This window comes from Dermacentor variabilis, chromosome 5 (genome assembly GCF_050947875.1).
Source record: "Dermacentor variabilis isolate Ectoservices chromosome 5, ASM5094787v1, whole genome shotgun sequence".
In the NCBI taxonomy this organism is placed as follows: Eukaryota; Metazoa; Arthropoda; class Arachnida; order Ixodida; family Ixodidae; genus Dermacentor; species Dermacentor variabilis.
In genome coordinates this window covers 155,390,815-155,396,814 of record NC_134572.1, presented here as the reverse complement: position 1 = coordinate 155,396,814, position 6,000 = coordinate 155,390,815, and positions in this window count along the sequence as shown.

Genomic DNA, 6,000 nt, shown 5'->3' with positions numbered 1-6,000 from the left:
TCCGCACTCTTCCTGATCTTCTACGTATTTCATCAAGCGCCGAAGAATACCTTCTTCACGTAAAGCCACGTTTTGATCTTGTGCTGAAGATCTACTGATCACTTCTCGTTGTTTTAACTGGAATCCAATGTAAAGATCCACTGACGAAGCTCTTTTCAGGATCGGAAACAACATTGACGCATATACTCCCTTTTCAATCGTTATGAGTCCAATCCACGTATGTGCACTTGCACCGTTTGTGACAGCTTTCTTAAACCGTCATGGTCATTGTAACTTGCTTCTGTATTCAAGTTATTTAATTCTTTCATAAGTATTTCTACCAGCACGTTATCTTTTCCGTACTTCTGCTTGAGAAAATCAATGGCATTCCCATAGTTACTATCGGAAAGCTGTATTCCCTCCACGGCAGCTGCCGCTTTTCCGGTTGGTGAGGACAGAAGGTACGTAAATGTCTGATTTTGGTTCAAGACGGTTCTTTCATGTACAGCTGTTTCAAATTGCTGCCAAAATCTCTGCCATTTCATTTTATCACCGTCAAACTTCATTATCTCTAGCTTTGTCAGCTTCACTACTGTTGCTTGCAGCGATTGTCTAGCTTCGCCGTTAAAGTTGGGTTGCTCCCTCGCTGTTTCCCGTATTTCTTGTCGAGAAAGGTACGCGTTGATGCTGTGCAGTTTACCTATTATCTTTAACTCGCCCTCAGTGGTTTTCGCAAACTCTGAGTCAAGCTGTTTCGGGTTTTATGAACTACTGCATCTGCTCGTCTGCTTTCTTTAGCGAGTCTGCAATACATTTGATCTGGCCGGCTATCAGCGACGTCACTGCAGGACCCTGTTTTCCGCCAGTTTCTGTTCAGCATCACTCACTAAGTTGGTTATTTGTGTCCTCAGCGTTCTTCGCTTTTTCAAAATCACTTCTCTGTTCAGCTTGACTAACTGAGGAAACTGCTGGTAGCTTACAGATTCTAGTAATGAGCCGTCATCTGTGTCTTGGTCGCCCTCTGTGTCCGTGCCGCTCCTTGCTCTGTATGTCCCGCCTAGCTGCCGTTGGTTCGCCTTCGGGCTTCCTCTTCGTCCGTCTTCTGTGGCCAGTCCGTCGTTCTGGTAGTCCGTGGCCAGTCGGAGGAGTAGCCGCAATCCTGGTCACGCCACCATGTCGCAGAAACGAGACGCGACATCAGCGTTCGATGCGAACGAAATCAAGATTCTTCTTTTTTCTTATTGGCTTTTCTTTAGCGCGCGCACCTTTTGAGCCCGCCGTCTTCTTCATTCTCGTATTCTCCACTCCCAGGAGTTTCAACAACCGTCGTTGCTTTTGCCACCCGACTGCATGCTCTGGCAATCTACTACAGAATGCAATCTTTTCTTTTTGGCTTAAAGAACATTCTAGACTTTGCGGCAAGCCCAGACTCAGAAATAGCGTAACACACTTAGGCTGTGCGAAACGGGATACAATCTTGCCTTGCCAAACATAGATCACAGGATTCATCCAACGGGCACTTGAGTTTTACAACGTCACTTTAAAGAGGTTCTGTAGCAGAACAGCTGCACTCTGGGAAATGTGCTTACTTCAGGAAATGTCGATATCGTTCGTATGAACATCAGTATTAACCATCATTACACACCTTACTACGATACCTCTCAAATAACTGAGAAAATCCATGATGTATTCTACATTAAAGGCGAGGACGTTGTGTTGATGTGCTTTCAAAAATTGCCCTGTACTCAAAGCTTGTCTTGTGGCTCTTTCTGGCTGCCCTGATAAGCAGTTCCATATTGTTGACCATGGCAGGCATGAGAAAAAGACATTTGTCGCATTTCAGCTCTATTGGGGACTCCATATTGCTCCTTTTGGATTCTTTTTACTCAACTTCGCTGCCACTTTCTCACAGAAGTTTATTATCGCGAAAAAAAAATTGTTCACAGCGTCTGGTTTATCGCCATTCTTCTGCTGCATCTCTATTTGCGCTGTCAACTCCTCTCACGTCCCAGAGTATGTTCTCGTGTGGATGTTGTGGTCACACTCACTCGCATTGCTGATGCGCTTAGCGTGAACACCATTACTCCTTGCTTCCATGTTGGTACCAGGACACATCACACCTGTGCTACAGAAATTTGCACACCAAGCTCAGCTTAGCATTCTATGAGGCGAAAGAAAGAAGGTCTTTAGAGAGCACAAACGTTGCGCCCTGTCTTTCGTATGCACGACAAAAAGACCAAGTCGGTTTCACGGATAGGTTGTCTAGTTGTTGGTAAAAAAAGACTCCTGGATTTGCTGAGCCTAAAGATACGCTTAGTCAAGTGCTCGGTATCATGCTTGTTTGAAAGAGTTTCGCGCCTCAACAACCATTCCACAATTTCTACGCCGAATTCACCAAGCAGGCCTTCTAGAGAAAATGGAAGCGTTGCCTTTTTATCTTGAAGATATCCCCGCTACGGTGCGGCAAGCTGACCACACAGTCCTGTAGAGCAGTATTCAAGTAGTTCTTGTAGATTTTTTTACCCCTTATACGTTTTTATTGCTTGAATTTGTAATTTCATGGCTGTAGCAGACATGCGATGATTTATTTTGGACTTGATGGTTTGATTTAATGATGAACAAAGTCTTAATTTTTCTTCTCGGTTACATGACAAGCTATTGTCCGTTTATCGTGCCTTTAATATGGAATTGCCCATTGTGTTTCGAGAGCCAATATCTTCCTCTGATTATAATGCATGCCGTAGTAGGAAACTCTAGATTAGTTTAGATCACCTGGAGGTTTAACGTCCGCTCTATGCATGGTACACGTGCGTTTTTCCAGTTCGCTCCCATCAACATGCGGCTGTAGCTGGTGGTATTTCGTCCTGTGACCGCATTCTTAGCAGCGTAATACTCCAGCTACTAAGCAACCACCATGGTTGCGATTTTAGGCTCTGCCCTATGATTCTTACTTAAATATTAAGTGTTGCAGTGGATAGCACATAGTCAGATAAAAACCGCTTCTCTGGTAATAAACTTCTTATCCTGTATCACGTGGGAAGTGCGCCAATTTCAAGTGCTGAGCGGACTCGTGTGCACTGTGATTTCATATAATGAACTCCAGCATAACACAACATGAGTATCCCTCTGAAGCTGAAGTGGTACTTCTTTTTTTATTCCAACAATAGTTGTCGTAGGCGCTGCGGCATGCTATAATCATGACCACACAACAGCTGTGCAGTTCGAGTTTGTGATGTGGCATTTTCGTACAATTGCAGTAATTTGTGCAAGCCTACATGTGCGCACATTTCTTGTCTGGTGTCCTTCCAGAAACGCCGAAACTAAAATTGCATGGTAAAGCTGGAAACCCTTGCGGATAACAAAAGAATAACATTTAGGCTTTGTGTGCTTCTTACAACGTATGGTGAAAAGTACCTCTATAAGCATGCAATACATTTGAAAAATCGTTATACGCTTTGCATTTGATGATATGCCAGCAAGATCCGTGACACGAATTTCACATCACATCATGTAAGGACTGATGTGTATAGAATGTTTCATGCTTTTAGATTTACTACAAGCTTTGCAGTACATTGCCAAATACTCTTGTACATTCTTTATTTGTTATATGAACAACTTACTATCGATGAGTGGCCTAAATTTGGCACTGAGCTTACTTTAGCAAAAATGACACGCATGATTGGTGTGGTGTCGGTGCAAGAAACAAAACATGTTTTTTTTTTTTGCCAGTACGAGCACTGCATGCAAATAAGTATCTCTGCTCTCCTACGAGGTTCAGTCACTATTTGAAGCGCTTACGTTATCTACGCTGTCTTGTAGTTAGGCTAGTCGCATAACTGAGTTTCTTTTTTAGAAAAATAGGGACAGTGTTTTGCACGTATTAGGATTGATCTAGTTCCGTTCGAATGAAATGTCTGTGTTTCGAATTAAACATTGCTTTCAGAAGATTTCGCTAGCCTTCGTTGGTCTTCTCGTTTTAATTTTGCTTTAATTTCAGCCAAAAGGGGTGGTAAGTGTTTCTGCATGTCAATTAAAAAGTTAACGAAAAAGGTCCCAACGTCAAAGGCGTTCCAACGTACCTTCCTACCGCATTGGAAGCCACCGGAGACTCTAAATAGTTTGCTGTCATTTATCTTCCGCAAGCGACATCATCAGAGGAGTTTAGTTACAGTGAGGTGTTTGAGAGTGGCATCACCAGCGTGTGTATTTCGTGTTACTCTGCATGCGATCCCCAAGAGGATGAAGACGACGGCGTGAGCATTGCGAAACCACGTTGGTGCCGAACTGCGACACTTCTTTTTGAGATGCCGTCGTTTCATTATACAGCGGAAAATATTTTGAGAACAGCTCTGCCGGAAACTTTGCTTGAATTTGACTCTATTTGTAATTCTTTCCTTTGTGGCTACCGGACAACGTTACACTCACAGGAACGTTTGTGAAGCATTTTGCATCTCCCTGCATAATATAAAGAGAATTGAATGCTAGAATTCTCATTATTACATGAAATGCTAACATATTTCACTTCATGTAATACTTACATAGATATTTATTGATATCTCTAACAGTAGACACTTCAAATCCTATTTGAAAAATTTACCTCAATTTATTAAAAAATTGATAACAGTTTCTTCACCGCTAGATTCATGACCAATCTCAAATGGTGGGTGGCCCCTTTTCCCTAGGGAACAAGAGCACCAACAGTGGAACGCTCGTTGTGGTGTTTTCAATTTTTTTATTACGAACAACTATCACAGGTATGCTGCTGAATGTTCATTCTTTTTTTTTGCATTTTTTATGTACTGTTTTATATGAATTGTTTGAACAACACTTCCGTGCCACCCTTGGCTCGGCGTGGCTTTCACGAACGCCTATTCCTTCCGTATCGGAATGGCCGACAGCCCTGCTTGCTACACCTGCGGCTGTCAAGACCATTAAGAACCTCCTCTCTGACTGTCCCCGTAACAATGCTTCATGAAAAGTGCTCGCGATAGCGCTCAAAAAAGTGCATGATCGCCCCTCTGTAGATGAATACGTTCTAGGGCACTAATGCAGATAGGTTACGGCGTTCAATGCCTTAAGGGCTTTCTTGAAGTTTTTAAGGGGTTGTGAATTCTGCGACCGTATTTTAATGCTGTAGCATGTAGAATCGTGCTATTGTGTAAATTTTTCGCAGTCCTTTTTTCTTCTTTCAACTAAGATTTCCTTTAAGCCTTTCCCCAGCCCAGAATAGCCACCCGTTACTTATACTGGCTAAGCTTCCTCTGTTTCCCCCCATTTGGTCTCCCTCCCTCCCTCTTCCTGAAGTAACACTCTTTTGGGCATAAGCAATGATTAGAGGCAATAACAGGTAAATATATATATATATATATATATATATATATATATATATATATATATATATATATATATATATATGCCTTATCACAGGCACGAACTACATCACAGGACAAACCATGGTGCATGCACTGAAAGATAAGCAGGGCAATGTCGTGATCAATCTCAAAGGCATAATAAACGCAGCGAGAGAAGTCTATACTTACCTGTACAGTACCCAGAGGACTCGGGAGGACAGCATTCGAAACAATAGTGAGCATTATACAGAAAGTCCTCCTATATATAGAGGTGAGGTCACAAGGGCCTTGTAAGGCACGAAACGGGGAAAAGTGGCAGAAGAGAAAAAAATAACAGTCGATTTAATCAAAGGTAGAGGAGACATCCTGCTAGGAACACTGGCGGCTCTCTATACGATGGGTCTATCGACTGTAAGGGTGCAAGAAAGCTGGAAGAATGCAAACATTATACTAATCCACAAAAAGGGAGACGTTAGAGAACTGAAAAATTATAGGCCCATTAGCTTACTCCCAGTATTATATAAGATATTTACCAAAATAAACTCCTATAGAATAAAGGTAATACTGGACTTTTTTCTTACGGCACTTCACTCATGCTACATTATCTATTTTTTCATAACTTTCCTAACTTTTTCATAACTTATAGTCTACCAAGGGAACAGGCCGGCTT